The sequence below is a fragment of the Pelophylax lessonae genome, assembly GCF_965119305.1.
Source record: "Pelophylax lessonae genome assembly, chromosome: 9".
NCBI lineage: Eukaryota > Metazoa > Chordata > Amphibia > Anura > Ranidae > Pelophylax > Pelophylax lessonae.
Genome location: NC_138776.1, coordinates 175,073,996 through 175,101,287, shown reverse-complemented (window position 1 = coordinate 175,101,287; position 27,292 = coordinate 175,073,996). Strand labels below are relative to the sequence as shown.

Genomic DNA, 27,292 nt, shown 5'->3' with positions numbered 1-27,292 from the left:
AAGCACAAGTAAGAGGGAAAGGAAATAGTTGTCACTTTGGGTGTTCTGTTGGACAAAAACAACCAATATAATCAGCAGTGCTTAATTCTGTGCAGGTTTTTCCCATTATCCAGTAAAATCATAAGTGCATTGATAAGCCACCTGTAAAAGAAACAACTCAAAATATACACTGTTTGTGATTGGTGAAGAATCCCCTTTCTTAGTGATGGGAGGTTTGGCTTATTTTAAAGTACACACTCTTCATCCATTATCCTAAATACTCAAAACAATAATCCATTGCTCCTCTTACCTTGTTGGCGGACATAAACGGTGCCATGGTGATGATGGTGAGGTTTACATGCTACAAGAGATACAAGCATATATTAAAGAAGAATACCAGACAACCGATGAACTTAACCTTATACCATTTAATGATATCAGCCAAATATTGCAGCCATAGTTAAATCTGCATAATTGTTGTTTACCCTGGATTTATTCATCTACTGCAACTGGAGTTCATCGTGTTCTTCTCAGTGGTACTGCAACCACCATAACAGAATTGCCCTGGGCATCTATTTTTTTTTTTTGCTCTTAGGGACAGGAAGGAGCATGCAGTAGGTGAAAACAGAAAACCTGGCCATACTTTCCCAGGGTTGAGACATATAGTAGACTTCAGCCAGATATTCTGCACATCAGGTCATATGTTTATTTCATATCAGACCTCTGCAATCTAATTCCTTTTCCAACTCATTTTTATATGTTATGATATTGTAAGGCATGTAATCAAACATACAAAATATAATCTAAGGCTGTTTTTTCTTGGAGATAAAACATTTTGCCCAAAAGTTAACTCCAGGTTTATTTTACTTTAAATAGCTTGTTTGGGCCAACAGAGTTCCCAGTACCGCTGCAGGAACACAACTCTGTATACTGTATGCCCCTGATTCTAAATACAGCTTATACTCTGACAGCAGCCACATCAATTAGTAATAGAATTAGTTTGTTTGACCCAGCTTATTTCTGTAATTAAAATAAAAATAAAACCAGATTCAGGTTTTAAAAAGAATACAGGTGCAGCTAAAATGAAACTACAGTTATTGATACAATAATTTATAACCGACACACATGCCTACCCAAACTTTTTTAGCAGGAAATTATAAGAAAGTAAGAATTTTACAGTGAAGAGAGTTCATACAACCTCTCTGCATTTATGTACAAAAAATATGTAATTTATAAACACAACACTTACGGTCTTGGCATGGATCTTTGCAGACTACTACGTTTTGGCAAGGGTTGCATGGATCTTTGCAGACTACTACATTTTGGCAAGGGTTGCATGGATCTTGGCATTGGATCTTCTGGGTAACACATTTCCCTTTGATTCCAGACATATCTGCTTTTAAATTTGGTTTCCTTCTTGGATTATTCAGAAGAGATTTTTTGGTTGTTTGAATAATCTAGGATGGCACCTTTTTATATATACTGTAAGTGGAGGTGGAATTGGAACACATTCTTTCACTGGTTGGTCATAACAGATTTACAGGGTGTTGAAACACTGTCCACATGCTTATCATTTACTAATTTGTTTGGTCTTTATTCAGCACTTTGCTAGTTAAGTACACTTACATTTACAATCTATGATTTAAACTTTTGAATTGTTTTTTTTTTTCTTTTTAATTCCTTTTTAATTGTTTTATATACTGATGCATAGTTTTAATTGGGATTATGTGTGAGCTGGCAAGTTAAAAAATTATTGTAGTAGTCATTTTTATATTGCAGCGTGTTTCTCATATTAAGACATGTGCGATATTACTCAAAAGCTTAATATGTTTGCCTTTAGGGGTCTTGATTATTTAGAAGTACATTATTAGTTGTAATTTCTTTACAATTGAGTGCATGGTCAGTCTGACACATCGAGACACAGTCAAACAATCAGCATTTTTAGAAGGAGGCCAGCCATGGCAACTCTTGTATCTCATCTTTATGACAAGTGTAATCTAACAACTTGGCTGATAAAGCTGATTACAGACCCCAATAGCGTGGGCTTAAATATGCATTTTCAACTGAGTTCGAAAAGTTATTGTTCCTGCCCCCTCCCAACCACATCTATTCATACAGAGCCACATAAAAATTCAGTCATAGAAAACATAAAAAGAAAACTACTTTTGCTGCATGGGAAAAGAATGATGCCTTGTATATCTTCTGTCATTATTAAAACCTTTATTAATTATTTGCATTTCAATAGTGTAACAAAAATATGTATAAACACCTGTAAAAACCTCTAAAAGCTTGATACCATGATATTGCAATGTTTTAATTTCTGTTCCACCATATATTACTGCCCTCTACACTTAATTACATGCATTTTCTATTTGAGCAGCAAATGTATGGAAAAGTATGTAAGATGTTCTCTGTAAAGTATGGGGACAAAGCTAGAAGTACTTAACTCTGTGAGCGCAGCTTGTGAAGGCCAGTATCCACTTTGTATCTGTGGTATCCCTATGCTGCTGAGGCTTGTCTTGGGGGTTGGATCTCTGCAACCCTGACTGTGACTGGATGTGGAAGGGGAGTCCTGGGTTAGTGTTACTAAACTCAAGTTATCTGCCATTCTTGCATAGGCAGGGCACACCAACAGCCATAAAATACTTTAAAAATAAAGTTGTTTCTGCCCTTTTTCATTTTCTGTCTTTGGTCACGTGATCTCTTTCTATTTTTTTTACAGCAGAATGGCCTGGGAGTGGGTGGATCTAAGCCACAGGCGGTTACATGTCCTGAGATGTTGCTTTAGCTATCACAATCCCTCCCCTGCCATGCCATTCAGAGCAGACTAATCAGGCTAGATAGGCGAACACATGCCAGACTGACACTGCACTTCATTCTGAATGCCCTGGAAGCCCCGGCAAGAAAAAGATAATGCAATGTCACATGACATGTGACCTGCTTTGGGTTTGGCTTCACCGCAATCTGATCTGTGCTGTGGGAATGAGAATCATGATCACATGACCTAGTAAGTAAGCCCTGTATAGTAATACACTTAACATAGTATACAGTATACATATACTATAGTAATACCCTTAAATTGTAAAAGCAGAAGGTTTTATTATCTTAATGCATTCTATGCATTAAGATAAACCCTCTAGGTGCAGCAACCCCCCCTAATACTTAACTGAGCCCCTCTATTTCCAGCGATGTTGCAGGAGTGTCTCAGCTGCCCAGGACTCCCACCTCATTGGCTAAGACAGCAGTGCAGCTCCATTGGCTCCCACTACTGTTATTCAAAGTCAGTCAGCCAATCAGGAGAGAGAAGGCGGGGCCGGGTCACGGCTCTGTGTCTGAATGGACACAGGGAGCTGTGACTCAACTCGGGTCCCCCCATAGCAAGCTGCTTGCTGTGGGGGTACTCAACAGGAGGGAGGGGCCAGGAGAGCCAAAGTGGGACTCGAAAAGAGGAGGATCCAGGCTGCTTTGTGAAAAACCAACTGCAAAGAGCAGCATTTTTAAATGAGACTTTACAATCACTTTAATATACAGTAGCACAATGTAATACATGTAATATTTAACTAATTTATTAGGAGAATTACCTTCAGTTACAAGTGGTCTGAAACCCATACCTAAAGTGATTCTGAACCTTAAAAATATTTATAGCATTGTGGAGAAACCTACCTAAATACATGTGGTAACTATATGTGCTGGCATTTTTTATTATAAATATTTTCTTAATGGAAAGTACCTGGCGACCCTGCACCCTGGCGACCCTTCGCCCGCTTCGCCCGTTCGCGGACATAAAATTTTATGTTCGCGACATCTCTAGTGGCAACATAGAGGCTGCAGATTGTTGCCACCACAGTGCGCATGCTCCCATTTAGCTAAATATTAGTGTTAATTTAATAGACAAAAATATTTTAGCCAACTAAATTAACACTGATATGCTGAAATAACTTGTGCAAAAATATAGTGGGTGAGGAATATCAGTGGGGGGCAGTAGCCCATGTTATTGGTGCATGTTGTTTCGACCTGCTGTCTATTGCTATGGTTTTTACAAATTTAATCAAAATTTATTTATTTCTATGCGGTTTTAGATTATTCCAAGGACAAAAGGGGGACCTTAAAGAGTACCCAAACCTTAAAGAGTATCTTAAAATTTAAATCAAAGAAATAATGGCTTACACTTGCTGCAGACTCTTAGTTGTTTCGACCAGTTGTCTTTTTTGCTACTTATTTCAGCCTAGGGCTGGCATTGGCATTTCCTGTGATACAATGCTGCCCTGAGTGGCTCCCAAGCAGGGCCAGCATTGTCCCCTTAGGAATGGATGTTCTCACTGGCCAGTACGAGCTGATATACCAATTCACCTCCTGTGATTGACAGCAGCAGCTGCCAGTGAAGACCACTGCTTGAAACTGAGCACCTGCAGCTAAGCTGTTCAGGCAGAAATTGGAAATGTGCAAAAGCATGAAGAAAAGTGGGCTTATCATTTTATGATTAGGGAGGAAGCGTCTGAAGATACATGCCAAATAATGTCTCCCCCTTTGACGCTTACAGTCTTTTCATGTTGTGTTTGTTTTCCACATTTTTAAACTAACATTTGTGGGTTCCACTGTAGCCAACATACATTTGGCCTTGTTTGAAAGGATTCTTTTTGTGTAGGGCTTATTTTTGGCTTGATATGTACAGTATGTAAGAAATCCATATCCTGTAGGGTCACAACTTATCATGAACACGTGGTGTTTTGAAAAAAAAAAGAACTCTCTACTGTCTTCAGGTATAAATCCACTTTCCCAGATATCCTTGTGATTGGCCAGTTACTAACTAGTTATTAATAATGCCAATAAATTATTGCCATAGGCCAAAGTTTATTTTTAAATTGTATGTTTTAACTGTGGACAGGGTTATGAACAGGCTTATTGTTAAATGTTGGGTGACTAGATGTATAGTAAATATCAACTCAAAGTTAACAGGTTCTGAGGGAAGCCATTTTGGAAAAACTGCTTTTCTTTTTTTTTTTCTTTTTTATGCTTAAGCCATTTTTTTGTCATGAATTTGACATGGTATATCAAATGAAAACCTTTTACTGCCCTAAAAATATATTCAAACATCACCATGTTACCATAATAAAAATTGTGATGCTTTATAAAAACACAATGGAGGAGATATATTAAAATTGGTGCACACAGAATCTGGTGCAGCTTTCCATAATATCTAATCGACTTCCATGTTTTCTTGTCAAAGCGAGTTAGAAGCTGAATGGTTACTATGCACAACTGCATCAGTTTCTGCGTGCTCCAGTTTTAGTAAATATCCCCCCAATATTGCTGTTGTCATTATTCTGTAAATAAATGTGAAAATATCTCCTTTGTAAATTTCAAAATATTTTTAAATCTCCTAATAGTAAGTTAGTATGTTTGATACAACCAAAAATTTGTTAAGTATAGAACAAGTGACGAAATGCAAAAACATATCAGTTGATAGATTTTTATTGAGCAGGGTTATTTAACCAGAGACAAAAAAAGCAGGATTTAACAGCGTATAATGAGAGGAGTGTAGTTTATTTTGCAGAGACGTAAATGAGTAGCTCAGAAAATAGGCACAAACATGATGTCTTCATTTTTCACTGCAGAAATGTCCTTGTCCCTGGCAAGGATTACACGGATCAGGACAACAGGGGGGCAACACAAGGGTTGCATGGATTGCATGAATCTGCAAAAAAAAAAAAAAAACTTTCATTAGTCATTTATTACATCCTAACCCCTTAATGACCAGAGGCCATTGAAGTTTAAATGCTCAGAATGAATTTAGCAGCGTTAGTATATATTGGTTCTCTTAACAATAGCTCTAATTTGCCTACCTGAATAATTTTTACATTGATTAGGAACTAGTGTTGAGCGAACACGGACTGTATTATTCGTGTTCGTACCGAATAATTGGATTTTTTGTACCCGAACACGGACACGGACACTTTACTGTATGTTCGGGTAAAAATCCGTGTTCGGTCGTTTTATTTCCGGGTTTTGCATGCTTTGGCGCTCTTTTCATGGCGGGCTTTCAACAGCCAATCAACAATCGTTTAACTGGTGTGCCTTAAGCCATCCCAGCCATGCCTGCAAATGTCTCAGTAGCTGTGATTGGCCGTCTGAAGCATGTGACCAAGTCTTTATAAGTTCGAGGCAGCCGCAGCGGCGTCATTATGCTGCTTAGATTCAGGGACAGAGCACACATCAACGTGCTGGCTGCTGATTAGGGAAAGATAGGCAGGAAAAAACCATTTGTGTCCGGATAGAATTGAGGGACAGGTCGGAGTGTTTAGGCAGGGCGAGTTGTAGGCATTTTAGGGATAGAGTCTGCTGAATTATATAGGGTCAGTGTCTTCTACAAACTACAATCGATATTGCTGTGTGGGGGGTGGGGTCTGCACTCAATCCTGATCTACGATCTCTTCTCAATCCTGTTAGGGACAGAGTCTGCTGAATTTTAGGGAAACTGTGTTCTACAAACTACAATCGATATTGCTGTGTGGTGTGGGATTGGAGATAGGCAGGTGTCAGTGATCCACATCCATTTTTCTGTGTGTGAGCTGCAGTGAACACAATCTTTTTGGGCTGCAGTGAACACAATCTTTTTGGGCTGCAGTGAACACAATCTTTTTGGGCTGCAGTGAACACAATCTTTTTGGGCTGCAGTGAACACAATCTTTTTGGGGTGCAGTGAACAAAATCTTTTTGGGGTGCAGTGAACACAATCCTTTTTGGTGTGCAGTGAACACAATCTTTGTGGGGTGCAGTGAACAAAATCCTTTGTGGGGTGCAGTGAACACAATCTTTTTGGGGTGCAGTGAACAAAATCCTTTTTGGGGTGCAGTGAACAACATCCTTTTTGGGGTGCAGTGAACACAATCTTTTTGGGGTGCAGTGAACAAAATCCTTTGTGGGGTGCAGTGAACACAATCTTTTTGGGGTGCAGTGAACACAATCTTTTTGGGGTGGAGTGAACAACATCCTTTTTGGGGTGCAGTGAACAAAATCCTTTTTGGGGTGCAGTGAACAAAATCATTTTTGGGGTGCAGTGAACACAATCTTTTTGGGGTGCAGTGAACACAATCTTTGTGGGGTGCAGTGAACACAATCTTTTTGGGGTGGAGTGAACAACATCCTTTTTGGGGTGCAGTGAACAACATCCTTTTTGGGGTGCAGTGAACACAATCTTTTTGGGGTGCAGTGAACACAATCTTTGTGGGGTACAGTGAACAGAATCTTTGTGGGGGGCAGTGAACACAATCTTTGGGGGGTACAGTGAACACAATCTTTGTGAGGTGCAGTGAACACAATCTTTGTGGGGTGCAGTGAACACAATCATTGTGGGGTGCAGTGAACTCAATCTTTGTGGGGTACAGTGAACACAATCTCATACTGAAGGTTTGAGGGTGCTGCCTGTTCCATACTCCCCCTACTCCTCATCTAGCCTTTTAGGGGTACAAACAATAGTAATTGGGGCCTAGTGTGGTTGTGTACGTGTGATATACATACACTTTTTTGGGATCATATTTTCTATTCCGCTATTTAATCAAAAACCTTTGGGGATCAGTTAAATTGGGGGATAGTCTGTGTTGGTACGTGTGAGAGAGATCCACCTTTCCAAGTTGTTGGGGTTCATCTCATACTTCTGAAGGTTTGAGGGTGCTGCCTGTTCCATACTCCCCCTACTCCTAGCCTTTTAGGGGTACAAACAATAGTAATTGGGGCCTAGTGTGGTTGTGTACGTGTGATATACATACACTTTTTTGGGATCATATTTTCTATTCCGCTATTTAATCAAAAACCTTTGGGGATCAGTTAAATTGGGGGATAGTCTGTGTTGGTACGTGTGAGAGAGATCCACCTTTCCAAGTTGTTGGGGTTCATCTCATACTTCTGAAGGTTTGAGGGTGCTGCCTGTTCCATACTCCCCCTACTCCTAGCCTTTTAGGGGTACAAACAATAGTAATTGGGGCCTAGTGTGGTTGTGTACGTGTGATATACATACACTTTTTTGGGATCATATTTTCTATTCCGCTATTTAATCAAAAACCTTTGGGGATCAGTTAAATTGGGGGATAGTCTGTGTTGGTACGTGTGAGAGAGATCCACCTTTCCAAGTTGTTGGGGTTCATCTCATACTTCTGAAGGTTTGAGGGTGCTGCCTGTTCCATACTCCCCCTACTCCTAGCCTTTTAGGGGTACAAACAATAGTAATTGGGGCCTAGTGTGGTTGTGTACGTGTGATATACATACACTTTTTTGGGATCATATTTTCTATTCCGCTATTTAATCAAAAACCTTTGGGGATCAGTTAAATTGGGGGATAGTCTGTGTTGGTACGTGTGAGAGAGATCCACCTTTCCAAGTTGTTGGGGTTCATCTCATACTTCTGAAGGTTTGAGGGTGCTGCCTGTTCCATACTCCCCCTACTCCTAGCCTTTTAGGGGTACAAACAATAGTAATTGGGGCCTAGTGTGGTTGTGTACGTGTGATATACATACACTTTTTTGGGATCATATTTTCTATTCCGCTATTTAATCAAAAACCTTTGGGGATCAGTTAAATTGGGGGATAGTCTGTGTTGGTACGTGTGAGAGAGATCCACCTTTCCAAGTTGTTGAGGTTCATCTCATACTTCTGAAGGTTTGAGGGTGCTGCCTGTTCCATACTCCCCCTACTCCTAGCCTTTTAGGGGTACAAACAATAGTAATTGGGGCCTAGTGTGGTTGTGTACGTGTGATATACATACACTTTTTTGGGATCATATTTTCTATTCCGCTATTTAATCAAAAACCTTTGGGGATCAGTTAAATTGGGGGATAGTCTGTGTTGGTACGTGTGAGAGAGATCCACCTTTCCAAGTTGTTGGGGTTCATCTCATACTTCTGAAGGTTTGAGGGTGCTGCCTGTTCCATACTCCCCCTACTCCTAGCCTTTTAGGGGTACAAACAATAGTAATTGGGGCCTAGTGTGGTTGTGTACGTGTGATATACATACACTTTTTTGGGATCATATTTTCTATTCCGCTATTTAATCAAAAACCTTTGGGGATCAGTTAAATTGGGGGATAGTCTGTGTTGGTACGTGTGAGAGAGATCCACCTTTCCAAGTTGTTGAGGTTCATCTCATACTTCTGAAGGTTTGAGGGTGCTGCCTGTTCCATACTCCCCCTACTCCTAGCCTTTTAGGGGTACAAACAATAGTAATTGGGGCCTAGTGTGGTTGTGTACGTGTGATATACATACACTTTTTTGGGATCATATTTTCTATTCCGCTATTTAATCAAAAACCTTTGGGGATCAGTTAAATTGGGGGATAGTCTGTGTTGGTACGTGTGAGAGAGATCCACCTTTCCAAGTTGTTGGGGTTCATCTCATACTTCTGAAGGTTTGAGGGTGCTGCCTGTTCCATACTCCCCCTACTCCTAGCCTTTTAGGGGTACAAACAATAGTAATTGGGGCCTAGTGTGGTTGTGTACGTGTGATATACATACACTTTTTTGGGATCATATTTTCTATTCCGCTATTTAATCAAAAACCTTTGGGGATCAGTTAAATTGGGGGATAGTCTGTGTTGGTACGTGTGAGAGAGATCCACCTTTCCAAGTTGTTGGGGTTCATCTCATACTTCTGAAGGTTTGAGGGTGCTGCCTGTTCCATACTCCCCCTACTCCTAGCCTTTTAGGGGTACAAACAATAGTAATTGGGGCCTAGTGTGGTTGTGTACGTGTGATATACATACACTTTTTTGGGATCATATTTTCTATTCCGCTATTTAATCAAAAACCTTTGGGGATCAGTTAAATTGGGGGATAGTCTGTGTTGGTACGTGTGAGAGAGATCCACCTTTCCAAGTTGTTGGGGTTCATCTCATACTTCTGAAGGTTTGAGGGTGCTGCCTGTTCCATACTCCCCCTACTCCTAGCCTTTTAGGGGTACAAACAATAGTAATTGGGGCCTAGTGTGGTTGTGTACGTGTGATATACATACACTTTTTTGGGATCATATTTTCTATTCCGCTATTTAATCAAAAACCTTTGGGGATCAGTTAAATTGGGGGATAGTCTGTGTTGGTACGTGTGAGAGAGATCCACCTTTCCAAGTTGTTGGGGTTCATCTCATACTTCTGAAGGTTTGAGGGTGCTGCCTGTTCCATACTCCCCCTACTCCTAGCCTTTTAGGGGTACAAACAATAGTAATTGGGGCCTAGTGTGGTTGTGTACGTGTGATATACATACACTTTTTTGGGATCATATTTTCTATTCCGCTATTTAATCAAAAACCTTTGGGGATCAGTTAAATTGGGGGATAGTCTGTGTTGGTACGTGTGAGAGAGATCCACCTTTCCAAGTTGTTGGGGTTCATCTCATACTTCTGAAGGTTTGAGGGTGCTGCCTGTTCCATACTCCCCCTACTCCTAGCCTTTTAGGGGTACAAACAATAGTAATTGGGGCCTAGTGTGGTTGTGTACGTGTGATATACATACACTTTTTTGGGATCATATTTTCTATTCCGCTATTTAATCAAAAACCTTTGGGGATCAGTTAAATTGGGGGATAGTCTGTGTTGGTACGTGTGAGAGAGATCCACCTTTCCAAGTTGTTGGGGTTCATCTCATACTTCTGAAGGTTTGAGGGTGCTGCCTGTTCCATACTCCCCCTACTCCTAGCCTTTTAGGGGTACAAACAATAGTAATTGGGGCCTAGTGTGGTTGTGTACGTGTGATATACATACACTTTTTTGGGATCATATTTTCTATTCCGCTATTTAATCAAAAACCTTTGGGGATCAGTTAAATTGGGGGATAGTCTGTGTTGGTACGTGTGAGAGAGATCCACCTTTCCAAGTTGTTGGGGTTCATCTCATACTTCTGAAGGTTTGAGGGTGCTGCCTGTTCCATACTCCCCCTACTCCTAGCCTTTTAGGGGTACAAACAATAGTAATTGGGGCCTAGTGTGGTTGTGTACGTGTGATATACATACACTTTTTTGGGATCATATTTTCTATTCCGCTATTTAATCAAAAACCTTTGGGGATCAGTTAAATTGGGGGATAGTCTGTGTTGGTACGTGTGAGAGAGATCCACCTTTCCAAGTTGTTGAGGTTCATCTCATACTTCTGAAGGTTTGAGGGTGCTGCCTGTTCCATACTCCCCCTACTCCTAGCCTTTTAGGGGTACAAACAATAGTAATTGGGGCCTAGTGTGGTTGTGTACGTGTGATATACATACACTTTTTTGGGATCATATTTTCTATTCCGCTATTTAATCAAAAACCTTTGGGGATCAGTTAAATTGGGGGATAGTCTGTGTTGGTACGTGTGAGAGAGATCCACCTTTCCAAGTTGTTGGGGTTCATCTCATACTTCTGAAGGTTTGAGGGTGCTGCCTGTTCCATACTCCCCCTACTCCTAGCCTTTTAGGGGTACAAACAATAGTAATTGGGGCCTAGTGTGGTTGTGTACGTGTGATATACATACACTTTTTTGGGATCATATTTTCTATTCCGCTATTTAATCAAAAACCTTTGGGGATCAGTTAAATTGGGGGATAGTCTGTGTTGGTACGTGTGAGAGAGATCCACCTTTCCAAGTTGTTGAGGTTCATCTCATACTTCTGAAGGTTTGAGGGTGCTGCCTGTTCCATACTCCCCCTACTCCTAGCCTTTTAGGGGTACAAACAATAGTAATTGGGGCCTAGTGTGGTTGTGTACGTGTGATATACATACACTTTTTTGGGATCATATTTTCTATTCCGCTATTTAATCAAAAACCTTTGGGGATCAGTTAAATTGGGGGATAGTCTGTGTTGGTACGTGTGAGAGAGATCCACCTTTCCAAGTTGTTGGGGTTCATCTCATACTTCTGAAGGTTTGAGGGTGCTGCCTGTTCCATACTCCCCCTACTCCTAGCCTTTTAGGGGTACAAACAATAGTAATTGGGGCCTAGTGTGGTTGTGTACGTGTGATATACATACACTTTTTTGGGATCATATTTTCTATTCCGCTATTTAATCAAAAACCTTTGGGGATCAGTTAAATTGGGGGATAGTCTGTGTTGGTACGTGTGAGAGAGATCCACCTTTCCAAGTTGTTGAGGTTCATCTCATACTTCTGAAGGTTTGAGGGTGCTGCCTGTTCCATACTCCCCCTACTCCTAGCCTTTTAGGGGTACAAACAATAGTAATTGGGGCCTAGTGTGGTTGTGTACGTGTGATATACATACACTTTTTTGGGATCATATTTTCTATTCCGCTATTTAATCAAAAACCTTTGGGGATCAGTTAAATTGGGGGATAGTCTGTGTTGGTACGTGTGAGAGAGATCCACCTTTCCAAGTTGTTGGGGTTCATCTCATACTTCTGAAGGTTTGAGGGTGCTGCCTGTTCCATACTCCCCCTACTCCTAGCCTTTTAGGGGTACAAACAATAGTAATTGGGGCCTAGTGTGGTTGTGTACGTGTGATATACATACACTTTTTTGGGATCATATTTTCTATTCCGCTATTTAATCAAAAACCTTTGGGGATCAGTTAAATTGGGGGATAGTCTGTGTTGGTACGTGTGAGAGAGATCCACCTTTCCAAGTTGTTGAGGTTCATCTCATACTTCTGAAGGTTTGAGGGTGCTGCCTGTTCCATACTCCCCCTACTCCTAGCCTTTTAGGGGTACAAACAATAGTAATTGGGGCCTAGTGTGGTTGTGTACGTGTGATATACATACACTTTTTTGGGATCATATTTTCTATTCCGCTATTTAATCAAAAACCTTTGGGGATCAGTTAAATTGGGGGATAGTCTGTGTTGGTACGTGTGAGAGAGATCCACCTTTCCAAGTTGTTGGGGTTCATCTCATACTTCTGAAGGTTTGAGGGTGCTGCCTGTTCCATACTCCCCCTACTCCTAGCCTTTTAGGGGTACAAACAATAGTAATTGGGGCCTAGTGTGGTTGTGTACGTGTGATATACATACACTTTTTTGGGATCATATTTTCTATTCCGCTATTTAATCAAAAACCTTTGGGGATCAGTTAAATTGGGGGATAGTCTGTGTTGGTACGTGTGAGAGAGATCCACCTTTCCAAGTTGTTGGGGTTCATCTCATACTTCTGAAGGTTTGAGGGTGCTGCCTGTTCCATACTCCCCCTACTCCTAGCCTTTTAGGGGTACAAACAATAGTAATTGGGGCCTAGTGTGGTTGTGTACGTGCGAGATACATACACTTTTTTTGATCATATTTCCTATTCCGCTATTCAATAAAAACCTTTGAGGATCAATTGAATTGCGGGATAGTCTGTGTCGGTACGTGTGAGAGAGATCCACCTTTCCAAGTTGTTGGGGTTCATCTCATACTTCTGAAGGTTTGAGGGTGCTGCCTGTTCCATACCCCCCCTACTCCTCATCTAGCCTTTTAGGGGTACAAACAATAGTAATTGGGGCCTAGTGTGGTTGTGTACGTGCGAGATACATACACTTTTTTTGATCATATTTCCTATTCCGCTATTCAATAAAAACCTTTGAGGATCAATTGAATTGCGGGATAGTCTGTGTCGGTACGTGTGAGAGAGATCCACCTTTCCAAGTTGTTGGGGTTCATCTCATACTTCTGAAGGTTTGAGGGTGCTGCCTGTTCCATACCCCCCCTACTCCTCATCTAGCCTTTTAGGGGTACAAACAATAGTAATTGGGGCCTAGTGTGGTTGTGTACGTGCGAGATACATACACTTTTTTTGATCATATTTCCTATTCCGCTATTCAATAAAAACCTTTGAGGATCAATTGAATTGCGGGATAGTCTGTGTCGGTACGTGTGAGAGAGATCCACCTTTCCAAGTTGTTGGGGTTCATCTCATACTTCTGAAGGTTTGAGGGTGCTGCCTGTTCCATACTCCCCCTACTCCTCATCTAGCCTTTTAGGGGTACAAACAATAGTAATTGGGGCCTAGTGTGGTTGTGTACGTGTGATATACATACACTTTTTTTGGATCATATTTTCTATTCCGCTATTCAATAAAAACCTTTCTAGGGCAAGATCTTAAATTACAGAAATATGAGGAGACCGTCAAATAAGGGCCGTGGCCTGGGTCGTGGTGCTGCTGGTAGAGCTCCTGTTGCAAGGAGAGGACATGGTCGATCTGTGCCAGCTACACGCACAAGTGAAACACCTTCCTCAAGTGTGAGTAGGCGACAGAACCTGCATCAGTATTTGGTAGGGCATCAAACGCCCCTAGAAGTGATGAGGCCAGAACAAGTTGAGGCGATAGTAGATTGGTTTGCTGCTGACAGTGCCTCCAGTTCCTTCACATTGTCTCCCACCCAGTCTACTGCAGAAAGGTCAGAGTTGGCACCTGCAGCCAATGTCCAACCGTCTTTCACCTCACCCCCTTGCAAATCAGGCCAGCAGTCTGAGCCCCAAGCCATACAGCAGTCTCTTATTCTTTTTGAGGACTCTGTCAGCAGGGTTTCCCAGGGCCATCCACCTAGCCCTGCCCCAGAAGTGGAAGAGATTGAGTGCAGCGATGCCCAACCACTTATTTCTCAAGATGAGTACATGCAAGGATCATCGCAGCACGTCTCCGATGATGACGAAACGCAGGTGCCAACTGCTGCGGCGTTCAGCATTGTGGAGACCGACAAGGAGGGCAGGGGTGAAGACTGGGTGGAAGATGATGTGGAGGACGATGAGGTCCTCGACCCCACATGGAATGAACGTCATGCAGGTGAACTGAGTAGTTTGGAGGAAGAGGCGGTGGTCGCACAGAGCCACCAGCACAGCAGAAGAGGGAGCAGGGTGCAGAAGCGGAGCGGCCGTGCCCTAGACACTACGCCCGCTACTGCCCAACGCAGCAAGGGAACGAGCGCACCAAAGTCAGCTCAAAGGAGTTCTCTAGCGTGGAAGTTCTTTAGAAAATGTGCTGATGACAGGACACGAGTGGTTTGCACCCTGTGCAATCAGAGCTTGAAGCGAGGCATGAACCTTCTCAACCTGAGCACAACCTGCATGATCAGGCATCTAAGTGCAAAGCACGAGCTGCAGTGGAGTACACACCTTCAAAACCAAGAAACGTCTCTGGCTCATCCTGCTTCCTCTTCTGCTGCAGTCTCGGCCGCTCCAGCCACATCTGTAGTGATACCGGCACCTGCCACCCCGCAAACAGACGATCTGTCAGCAACACCACCACCTGGGTCACCAACAACCATCTCCACAATGTCCCGTGGAAGCGTTCAGCTTTCCATCTCCCAAACACTTGAGAGGAAGAGGAAGTACCCCCCTACCCACCCGCGATCCCTGGCCCTGAATGCCAGCATTTCAAAATTATTGGCCTTTGAAATGCTGTCATTCCGTCTGGTGGAGACGCACAGTTTTAAAAACCTTATGTCGGTGGCTGTCCCACAGTACGTCGTGCCCAGCCGCCACTACTTTTCCAGGCAAGCCATCCCTTCCCTGCACAACCAAGTGGGGGAAAAAATCAGGTGTGCACTGCGCAACGCCATCTGTGCCAAGGTCCACCTAACTACGGATACGTGGACCAGTAAGCACGGTCAGGGGCGTTATATCTCCCTAACGGCACACTGGGTAAATGCAGTGGCGGATGGGCCTGAGGCGGATAGCAATTTGGCGCATGTCCTTCCACCACCGAGGATTGCAGGGCGCTTCAGTTTGCCTCCTGTTCCTAACTCCTCCTACTCCGCTTCCTCATCCTCTACCGCCTCCTCATCCGGACAGCGTAACACCTTCACCACCAACTTCAGCACGGCCAGGGGTAAACGACAGCAGGCAGTTTTACAACTTGCCTGTTTGGGGGACAAACCACACACCGCGCAGGAGTTGTGGAGGAGCATGGAACAGCAGACAAATGAGTGGTTGCTGCCAGCGAGCCTCAAGCCCGGCCTGGTGGTGTGCGATAACGGGCGAAATCTCATAGCAGCTCTGGGCCTAGCCGGTTTGACGCACATCCCTTGCCTGGCGCATGTGCTGAATTTGGTGGTGCAGAGGTTCCTTAAAAACTACCCCGATATGTCAGAGCTGCTGCAGAAAGTGCGGGCCGTTTGTGCGCACTTTCGGCGTTCTCACCCTGCTGCTGCTCGCCTGGCAGCGCTGCAGCGTAACTTCGGCCTTCCCGCTCACCGCCTCATATGTGACGTGCCCACAAGGTGGAACTCCACCTTGCACATGCTGGAAAGACTGTGCGAGCAGCAGCAGGCCATAGTGGAGTTTCAGCTGCAGCACGCACGCGTGAGTCGCTCTGCGGAACAGCACCACTTCACCACCAATAACTGGGCCTCCATGCGAGACCTGTGTGCCTTGTTGCGCTGTTTTGAGTACTCCACCAACATGGCCAGTGGCAATGACGCCGTTCTCAGCTTAACTATCTCACTTCTATGCCTCCTTGAAAAAACAATTCGGGCGATGATGGAAGAGGATGTGGCACAGGATGAGGAGGAGGAGGAGGATGAAGAGGTAACATTTCCAAGGCTTTCAGGGCAGTCATTCGCAAGGGGCTCCGAGGGTGGGTTCCTGCACACGCAAACGCCAGGGACGCAATTGTCCAGCAGGGGCACAGTTCTGGAGGATGAGGAGGATGAGGAGGAGGAGGAGCTGGAGGAGGAGATGGAACCATGTTCACAGCAGGGTGGCACCCAGGCCAGCTCATGGCCATCACTGGTGCGTGGCTGGGGGGATACAGAGGACACGGACCATACACCTCCCACAGAGGACAGCCTTTCGTTGCCTCTGGGCAGCCTGGCACACATGAGCGATTACATGCTGCAGTGTCTCCACAACGACCGCCGAGTTGCCCACATTCTAACTTGTGCTGATTACTGGGTGGCCACGCTGCTGGATCCCCGTTACAAGGACAACGTACCGTCCTTAATTCACTCACTGGAGCGCGATCGCAAGATGCGCGAGTACAAGCGCACGCTGGTAGACGCCATGCTGCTGGCATTCCCATCTGACAGCGGGGCCACAGTGGAAGCACAAGGCAGAGGAGGAGGAGGAGGAGGTCGCCAACGCAACCAGGGCACCGCCAGCACCTCAGAAGGCAGGGTTAGCATGGCCGAAATGTGGAAAAGCTTTGTCAGCACGCCACAACAAACAGCAGCACCAGCAGCTCAGATGGAACGTCTTAGCAGGAGGCAGCATTTTACCAACATGGTGGAGCAGTATGTGTGCACACGCCTACATGTAGTGAATGACGGGTCTGCCCCCTTCAACTTCTGGGTCTCCAAATTGGGCACATGGCCTGAGCTTGCCCTTTACGCCTTGGAGGTGCTGGCGTGCCCTGCAGCCAGTGTATTATCTGAACGGGTATTTAGCACGGCTGGGGGCGTTATAACAGACAAGCGCAGCCGCCTGTCCAGAGACAATGTGGACAAGCTCACGTTCATTAAAATGAACCAGGCATGGATCCCACGGGACTTTTCCGTACCTTATGCAGAATAGCAATGGATACCGACCTTACCCACCCATTGTTCCATTTTTGCTCTTTCTCACTCTTTTGGGGTGTACCCTCATTTAAAATTTGTGAAAAGAAGCAGTGTTGGCTACCTCGTCCTCCTCCTCAGGGCCAGATTAATGTAGGGGCTATTGGAGCTGCAGCTCCAGGCCCCTACCTTTTATATAGGCCCCGGGTTGGCCATATTCACTGTTACCGCTCTTCTGTCACTTGTAAACACAGAAGTCTGGCTTCTATGCTCGCTTCCCCAGGCAGCACCCTCAGAACCTCCCCACACAGCGTGAAGGCCGGACAAGGAGGGACAGTTGGCGATGCATGGATGTGTTTATGGGCTTCAGAGACAGCATCCCATGTTGAATTAGGCATGCATGGCTGCACCCTTCCTCCTCTGGGTGCATGGCAAGGCACGGCCCTAAGGCCCTTCAAAATCCTCAGCACCAAGCCCATGATGCTGTTAATCCGGCCCTGGTCCTCCTCCACCGCCGCTTCCACCTACACCGCCCATAGGTGTGCGCAGCCTATTGCATTAAGGTGTGCACCCCAAAGTTGAAATACACATGCATGTGTTTGCCAGCAGGGAGAGTAATGTATCGGGGCCATGTACCTGTAGGCAAGGAGAAATAGAGCAGAGCAGGTCCCAGGGAGATCTTTCCCATCTCCTCACTGGCAATGCTATGTGCCCTAGGTGATTAGGGTGTGCCCAGGCACACCCAGCACACCCTGTGCGCACGCCTATGTCACCGCCACATCCACCACCACCTCAACCTCCCTCCTACTCCATATGGGCCTCGTCCTTCAGAGATGAAGAAGAACATTGTTTTATTTTTCTGTTTTTTTTTGTTGTTTTAAGTTATTTCCCTATCCACATTTGTTTGCAGAGCACTTGCCATGCTCTTAATTACGTTTTGCTGCCATTTGCAGCACTCTAGCCCTTTCCTTTGGTGTTTTAGAGCCATTTTAGTGCCTTAAAGTTCGGGTCCCCATTGACTTCAATGGGGTTCGGTGTCCGGGAAAAGTTCGGTAAAAGTCCGGGACACGGACCCGGACTTTTTTTTAAAGTTCGGCCGAACCCGTCGAACACGGACATCTAGGTGTCCGCTCAACCCTATTAGGAACCTATTACATGGCCTGTTTTAATAAATACTTTGCACTGAATTTAAGATGAGAAATTGACAACAATGGACAAAAAAGTTTAAAAAAAAAAGTATATAAATATTTTAACAAACTGTACTGCTATCTAACGCTTAATCTTGACAGCCCAGAGAAAGAGGGAGAGGCACAGTTATTTTTTGCAGGGGGAGAAACTTCCAGTGACCACCGTGATTCGCTATCTAGAGATGCACTGAAAACCGCAAACTCCATTGAACTATATCGGAGCTGAACATGAGAAATCTTAAGTCCCCATTTTGAATGCTTGTATGCAAATTATTTGCCATCAAAAAGGTATGGGGGCCTTGGGGGACATGTATCAATGCTAACATTTAAAAAAAAAAAATGGTTGTTTTTTAAAGAGCAGTAATTTTAATGATGCTTAAAGTGAAACAGTAAAAATGAAAAAATCCTGTCAAGTGGCGCATCTGTAGCATGTATAGAATATGCTGCAGCAAAAATGACTTTTCTGAAAAAAAAAAAAAAAAAAACAGTCAAACCACACTTAAATTGACACGCAGTTGCAATTTTCCAGACCCAGCTATCAAAAAAAAAATTAAAATAAAGAAGAAAATGGCGTGCCCAACCCCCCCCCCCCCTCAAACCCATACCAGACCCTTATCCGAGTATGCAGCCCGGCCGGCCAGGTAAGGGGGGGAGGGGACAAGTGATTGACAGTATAATCAGCAGTGCTTAATCCTGTGCAGATTTTTCCTATTATCATAAAAAAGTGCATTGATAAGCCACCTGTAAAAGAAAGAACTCAAAAAGTGCACTGTTTGTGATCTGTGAAGAGTCACCTTTCTCAATGATGGGAGGGTTGTCTTATTTTAAAGTACACACTCTTCATTCATTATCCTAAATACTCAAAACAATAATCTATTGCTCCTCTTACCTTATTGGCGAACATAGACGCTGCCATGATGATGATGGTGAGGCTTACATGATGAGGAAAAACAAGCATATATTAAAGAATAATACCAGACAACTGAAAAATTGACACATTAATGCAACCATAGTTAAATCTGCAAAATGTATGTTTACCCTGGATTTGTTCATCTACTACAACTAGAATGCATCATGTTCTTCTGAGTGGTACTGCAACCCCCATGACAGGATTGTCTTGTGTGTCTAACTTTTTTGCTTTTAGGGACAGGAAGGAGCCTGCAGTAGGTGAAATCAGAAAACCTGACCTTACTTTCCCAGGGTTGAGACATATAGTAGACTTCAGTCAGATATTCTGCACATCAGGTCATGGGTTTATTTCATATCAGACCTCTGCAATCTAATTCCTCTTCCAACTCATTTTTACATGTTATAATATTGTAAGACATATAACCGAACATACAAAATATAATTTATGGCTGTTTTTTCCTGGAGAGAAAACATTTTGCTCAAAGCTTAACTCCAGATTTACTTTTACCATAAATAGCTTGTTTGGGCAAAGCTGGCCCAAACAAACTGTTTCCTATACTAATTGATGTGGCTTCTGTCAGTGCTGTATCAGCTGTATGGATCATCAGCTACATATTTAGCGCTGGGTTCTGGTGGCGGTACAGGACCTTTCTGTCTGCTGCCGGAACAGAAATGAGTCAGTCTGAGTGCTTCTCAGCTATTCACAGTGGTGTAGTGTGTGACGAGACCAACCTCGCCATATTGCATTGGAGGAGCCTGGTTGCCCACCTGCTGCCTTTGGATTATGGACCGGCAGGACCTTTCTGTCTGCTGCCGGAACAGAAATGAGTCAGTCTGAGTGCTTCTCAGCTATTCACAGTGGTGTAGTGTGTGACGAGACCAACCTCGCCATATTGCATTGGAGGAGCCTGGTTGCCCACCTGCTGCCTTTGGATTATGGACCGGCAGCTAAAGGGTTAATTTTACGGTGCAGAAGGATTTATTTCTCCCTTTCTGCACAGCCGTTCGGTAGATTCTATCTACCGAACAAACAGCCCCTGGTTCTAATTCGTATGGATTTGGTGAATGCAGGGTGACCAGGAGGGTGTTGAACACTGAAAATATGGTTTGGACTACTACAAATGGGACAGTCATATTCAGGAAAAATGTCTCCCTTGTAATATGAAGATTTTTGTTCCCATTTGCCATGAGGTCTCTGAACAGGAAGTCAACTCCTAATATGGTCATTACAGGAAGTTCTGAGGAGACGGGCTGTCTGAGGTGGCTCTCCATTCATCTATTGTCAGGTGTGCTAATGACCTCACCTGTTGTCTGCTAAGGGATGTATTGACACTCAGAGTAATGTGTATTGAGGGCTCGTTAGGGAACCATTGTTCTGTGTCTGACTATTGTGTACATTGATTGCCCCCTGGGGCTTCTGTCTCCTTGCATTGGTCAAAGCTATCTGACCAATCCCTGTTGACTCATTTTCAATTCCTCATTTGCATGGCTAAAAGAGGACCTGAATGGGAACTGCAGGTACTGTGCAATTGACCAATGGGAAAGCGGTTGTTGGGGGAAGGATGTTCCAATTTCTGTATAAAAGTGTGCTGTGTTCTTCCAATAAATGTTGATGTTGTTCCTGTTTTACCCTCAACTCTGAGCTTTGTCTCATTCTTGGGGGGATTCACTGTATGCTGTTGGAGACTGATTGCTAGGAGTGTAAGCTGATGTATGCTTTTCCTGTTCGTCTGCTAGCAGCTATTCGTGAGGTTCCAGGTTGGAGTGCTATTTTGTATCCAGTTCGGGAGTTTGGTGTCCTGCAAGTAGCTGTGCCTGTCTCTCAGAAAGGGGCATATCGCCTAAACAGATTTTAACCCCTTGTCTGCTGAAACGGTCCGTTACATAGTGGTTAGCACTTTCACCTAGCAGCAAGAGGGTCACTGGTTTGAATCCCAACCACGACACTACCTGCCTGGAGTTTGCATGTTCTCCCTGTGCCTGCATGGGTTTCCTCCGGGTACTCCAGTTTCCTCCCACACTCCAAAGACATGCTGGTAGGTTAATTGGATCCTGTATAAAAAAAAAAAAATGGCCCTATTATGTATGTATGAATGTGAGTTAGGGACCTTAGATTGTAAGCTCCTTGAGGGCAGGGACTGATGTAAATGTGCAATGTATATGTAAAGCACTGCGTAAATTGACAGCGCTATATAAGAACCTGAAATAAATAAATATTCACAGGAAACCTTTTTTTTTTTTTTTGGAAATACAATGCTTTCTGTGATTGGTTGAGGTGGAAAGGGAGCAGAAGGTGTTGGGAACTTCAATTCAGCTATTTATAGGAAACTTTTTATTCATTGATAAAAAAAATAGAAGGCTTTCTGTGAATGCGCTCAGCCGTGATCGATTTTGTCTTGGCAGCAGATGGAAGTTCCCAGTACTGCTGCAAGAACACAACGCTGTAAACTGTATGTAGTTGATATTACATATAGTTTATACAATGCTGACAGCAGCCGCATCAATTAGTAATAGAAATTGTTTGTTTGGCCCAGCTTATTTGTGTAATTAAAATAAAAGTAAACCCAGATTTCGTTTTTTGTTTTTTTTTAAAAGTCCTGCTAAAATGAAACTACAGGTATCGATACATACAGTAGTTACATAGTTAGTCTGGCTGAAAAAAGGCACAAGTTCATCTAGTTCACCAATAGAAAAGTGAAAAAAAAAATATATATATATATATATATATACATACATACATACATATATACATACATACATTACTATATGTACGATCCTTTATCCACAGTTAATCCAGAGGAAGAAAAATACCAATAAAGCATGATCGAATTTTCTCCATCAGGGGAAAACATTATTTCCTGATCCCCCAAGAGGCAATCCGATTATCCCTGGATCAACTTTACCTATAAATATAAGTATCAAGTTATATTATGTGTATCTAGGAAAGAATCCAGTCCTTTGTTAAACTATCTACTGAGCTGGCCAGAACCAGCTCTTGAGGGAGTCTATTCCACATTTTCACAGCTCTTACTGTGAAGAAGCCTTTCTGTATTTGGAGAATAAATCTCTTCTCCAAATGTAAAGAGTGCCCCTTGTCTTCTGTGAATAACTCAACACCGAGTTCACTAAATGGCCCCCTTATGTATTTATACCTGTTTATCATATCCCCCCCTTAATCTCCTCTTCTCAAGAAAGAATTAATTCAGTTCAGCTAATCTTTCCTCATAGCTGAGCTCCTCCATGCCTCTTATCAGTTTGGTTGCCCTTCTCTGCACTTTCTCCAGTTCCCTGATATCCTTTTTATGAACTGGTGCCCAAAACTGAACTGGAGCAATTTTTTTTTTTTTGTTTAAAACAATCTACTGAGCTGGCTAGAACCCCCACTGAAGGGAGTCTATTCCACATTTTCACAGCTCTTACTGTAAAAAAACCTTTCCGTATTTGGAGACAAATCCCTTTTCCTCTAGACGTAAAGAGTGCCTCCTTGTCCTCTGTGATGACCTTAAAGTGAATAACTCAACATCAAGTTCACTTTATGGACCACTTATGTATTTATTGTTTTCCCTTATGTATGTATGTATTGTTTCTCTAATCTTTCCTCATAGCTGGGCTCCTCCATGCCTCTTATCAGTTTGGTTGCCTTTCCCTGCGCTTTTTCCAGTTCCCCGATATCCTTTTTGAGAACTGGTGTCCAAAACTGAACTGCATATTCCAGATGAGGTCTTACTAATGATTTGTACAGGGGAAAAATGATATCTCTCTCTGGAGTCCATGCCTCTGTTAAGACAACAAAGGACTTTGTACGCTTTGGAAACCGCAGCTTGGCATTGCATGCTATTATTAAGCTTATAATCTACCAGAACACCCAGATCCTTCTCTGCTATGAATTCCCATAGTTCTACTCCCCCTAGTATGTATGATGCATGCATATTCTTAGCCCCCAAGTGCATCATTTTACATTTATCAACATTAAAGCATTGAGTTTGGCTTGTAAGTTGGAGACATCCTGTAAGGAAGTTATTCCACTGCATAGCTTGGTGCCATCTGCACAGACTGAAATGGCACTTTTAATCCCAAACCCTATATAATTTATAATATATTAAAAAGTAAGGTTTCCAACACTCTACCTTGGGGTACACCACTAACAACCCTAGATCATTCAGAGTAAGAATCATTAACCACTACTCTCTGAATCTGAACACTTATAACTGACATATGTGCCTACCCAAAAATTGTTAGCAGGAAATTATAAGAAAGGAAGACTTTTACAGTGGAGGAAGTGCATACAACCTTTCTATATTTATTTACATAAAAAAAAACGATTTACTTTAGTCTATAACCACAACACTTACAATCTTGGCACAGATCTTTGCAGACTACTACGTTTTGGCAAGAGTTGCATGGATCTTGGCATTGGATCTTCTGGGCAACACATTTCCCTTTGATTCCAGAAATAACTGTTTCTAAGTTTGGTTTCCTTCTTGGAAAGTTCAGAGATTTTTTAGTTGGTTGTATAGTGTAGGACGGCACCTTTATATAAATATATATATATATATATATATATATATATATATATATATATATATATACTGTAGGAGTAGGTGAAATTGGAACACATGCCTCCACTGGTTGGTAATGACAGATTTACTATTAATAAAAGATAGAACGAATCAGCGCTCAACTCTCAATGAGGGGGACCACTCTTTCTAACTCCAATGTCTAATGTATAAACGTGTCTTAGGATCACAAGGATCTGGTGTTCAATAACTATGAATGTGTAAGTGAAGATGTGGAACAAAAAATGTGCAAAGATAGAAGCGATGAAAATAATAGTGGTGATGGTGAATAAACAGATGTATAAAATGTATTCAAATAGTCATCCAATCAGAAGTAGGACAGGTGAGTGAACTGGTGCAATCACAAGTGGCTGATCATGCAAGGCAAAATAGTGTGCAAATCAAACAATTATAATATAAAAAAACACATAACAATGTAGATGTTGATCATAGGCAAAGTGACCACAAACAAACTCAAAAACAAAGCAATAATCTGCTGGAACGTGCTTAAAATGTCCACCAACTGAGTCTGAACATCTAAAAAATATATTAATAATAATAATATAGCGCATACGTTTATTCTTTGAACATCCGCCTGATCGCTTACCTCAATATAGCGCATAAGTTTATTATTTCTTTCTTTATTACAGATTTACTATTAACATGCTTAGCATTTACTAATTTGTTTGTTCTTTACTAAGCTCTTTGCTATTTATTTCCTTACCCTCTACTATGATTTAAACTTTTTAATTGTTTTATTCACTGATTGATGAGTTTTAATAAGGATTATGTGTGAGAGTTCAAATTGAAAAAATGTAGTAGCAGTAATATTTATATTGCAGCACGTGACTTATGTGAGGGCAGTCATATTAAGACATGTGCGATATTACTCAAAATTAAACATAATTACATTAAGGGGTCTTGATTGTTCAGTACACTATCAAACCATTAGGTGCCCTTTGTTTACACTCTAAAACAAGATATACTGTATCTGTGCTCAGATCCCAATAGCTTGTATATGCATATAAACTACCAGGTAAATAAACTACCAGGGTATGACCACATGTTAACACTAAAAATACTGGATGAACCCTCTGCACACTGCTGTACCCTTACAAGCAAACTTTGCAATAAAAAATAGGGATATTTAGTTCACACATATTGCAATATATGTTAAAGCTGACCAACTGCTTCAAAGTAATCTCTTTTTAGCCAGTCCTACTCTGCTCTGCCACTGCAAATGCCACTGTAGACACAATGCCAACATGGGGCATACAGACACAAAATCATTCATCCAGTATTTTTATTGTTTACACTCTATTAACATTTACTATTTAGTGCATGGTCAGCAAAAGACGACCAAACACAGTCAAACAATCAGCATTTTCAGAAGAAGGCCAGCATTGGCAACCTTTGTACTTCATCTTCATGACAAATGTAATCTAACTACTTTGCCTAGAAAGTCTTCTTATTATAGACCCCAATAGTTGGAGCATAGGCAGGCCATACATGGATCAAATTTAAACCATATATGGGCAGGCTGAATGTACCAAGTTGATCGATTGATCAACTTGGGTATAACCGCATGCTGGATTTTACCTGCGATTTTCGATAGTGGGTAGTATAGTCGCTAGCAATAATCACTGCCTTCTCCCGGTGGGGACTGCTTTGCCTCCCCCCCGCCAGTAGAAGACCGTGGCCTGGCAGAAGAGATTCCCCCATCAACACTGTCTGTGCTGATAGGGAAATCAAGCAACCCATGGTTGCAGGAAAAAAATTTGCTTCGTGTATTGCCTGTCTTAGAAAAGTGATTCCTTGTTCCTCCACCCCCACATCCCCAACACCTCTGTTCATGCAGTGCCACATAAAAATCTGCTTAGTTCCTTGCTGTGGATCACCCTGAAATTATTAAAAATTATCTCCTTATCTAGAGACCTGATCTGGGAGAGAAAAAAACCTTTATTAACCACTTGCAGACCACCCGCCGCAGATATACTGCAGCAGGCTGGCTCAACTTTGCAAACCGCCGTAACTGCTCCTGGGGGGAAAGCACGCACTGCTGGAGGCACATGCCCACAACCCATTAGAAAACGGGGAAGCTGATCCATGGGACCAGCAGCCACGATTCCTGCTGGGCACCCACGATCACTCCCCACTGAGAGAGAATGACAGTCTGCTGTTGTAAACACATAAACACAGCAGATTGTTGTTCTCTCTGGAATGAACACAGACCGCCTGTGATCCTCCTATTTAGGATCACAGGTCTCTGTGTTCATAACTAGTAAAATAATAAATAAAAATGGCATTCTTTCCCCTAGTCTGTAGACACAATTACTTTTGTGCAAACCAATCAAAATACGCTTATTGGGATTTTTTTTTAACCAAAAATATGTAGCAGAATACAAATTGGCCTAAAAGGATGAAACATTTTTACTTTTATTTTTTGGGAATATTTTATAGCAGAAAGTGAAAAATAAGGTTTTTTTTTTCTGAATTGTCGCTCTTTTTTTATTTATAGCGCAAAAAAAAAAAAGAAAAATGGCACAGGTGATCAAATACCACAAAAAGAAAGCTCTATTTGTGGGGAAAAAGGGCATCAATTTTATTTGGGTACAGCATCACATGACCACGCAATTGTCTGTTAAAATAACGCAGTGCCGAATTGTAAAAAATGGCCTGGTCATTAAGGAGGCAAAACCTTCTGGTCCAAAAGTGGTTAAACTACCTAGTCAGCAACTGCCTAAGGACATGGAGGGGCTTGCAATCCCACATGCCAAAACATATTCTATAGCATCCCGTCTAACATTTAGGTGGATGGGGCAATACCAACTGAGAAAACCCTAATCAGAGCCTGTAATTTGCTTTGTTCTCTAAATATTCTTTGCTTTGTAAAAAATATGCAAACCGCAACATGCCAAAATGTCCCATGAGCTACTTTGCTTGATGTAAGGCACGCTATTGAAATGAATGAGCTGCGCTATGCACATCACGGAAAAATGAGTCAAAAAAACGTATAGTCCCACTACATTAGGTGTGAATGGGGCCTGAAAGTGAAATTGATCTGTTTACACAAGGATGATAGGTGGCACTGATAGGCAGCACTGACAGGCGGAATTGATGAGAATGATAGGTGACATTGATAGGCGACATTGATGAGCGCTGATAGGCAGCACTGAAAGATAGCGCTGATAGGCAGCATTAATAGGCACTGACAGGTGGCATCAATGAGCACT

General features: G+C 42.6%; 1 long non-coding RNA gene and 2 pseudogenes across 3 annotated transcripts in view; all 3 read right to left on the bottom strand.

The window, feature by feature from the left end:
• The window catches only part of LOC309564720, a 626,554-nt gene that overhangs the window by 496,845 nt on the left and 102,417 nt on the right, over positions 1 to 27,292 (bottom strand). The window lies entirely within an intron of this gene.
• The window catches only part of LOC309562546, a 33,081-nt pseudogene that overhangs the window by 2,067 nt on the left and 3,722 nt on the right, over positions 1 to 27,292 (bottom strand). The window contains exons 2-3 of the transcript in view: positions 1,229 to 1,395; positions 290 to 340 (exon numbers count right to left, since the gene is read on the bottom strand). The product of the transcript in view is annotated as an uncharacterized misc_RNA (transcript). The remainder of the gene's footprint in view (positions 1 to 289; positions 341 to 1,228; positions 1,396 to 27,292) is intronic.
• LOC309563328 lies at positions 5,579 to 25,483 on the bottom strand (annotated as a pseudogene). Its single transcript has 4 exons — positions 25,479 to 25,483; positions 23,856 to 23,980; positions 19,484 to 19,576; positions 5,579 to 5,674 (listed from the first exon to the last, which is right to left on the bottom strand). The product of its transcript is annotated as an uncharacterized misc_RNA (transcript).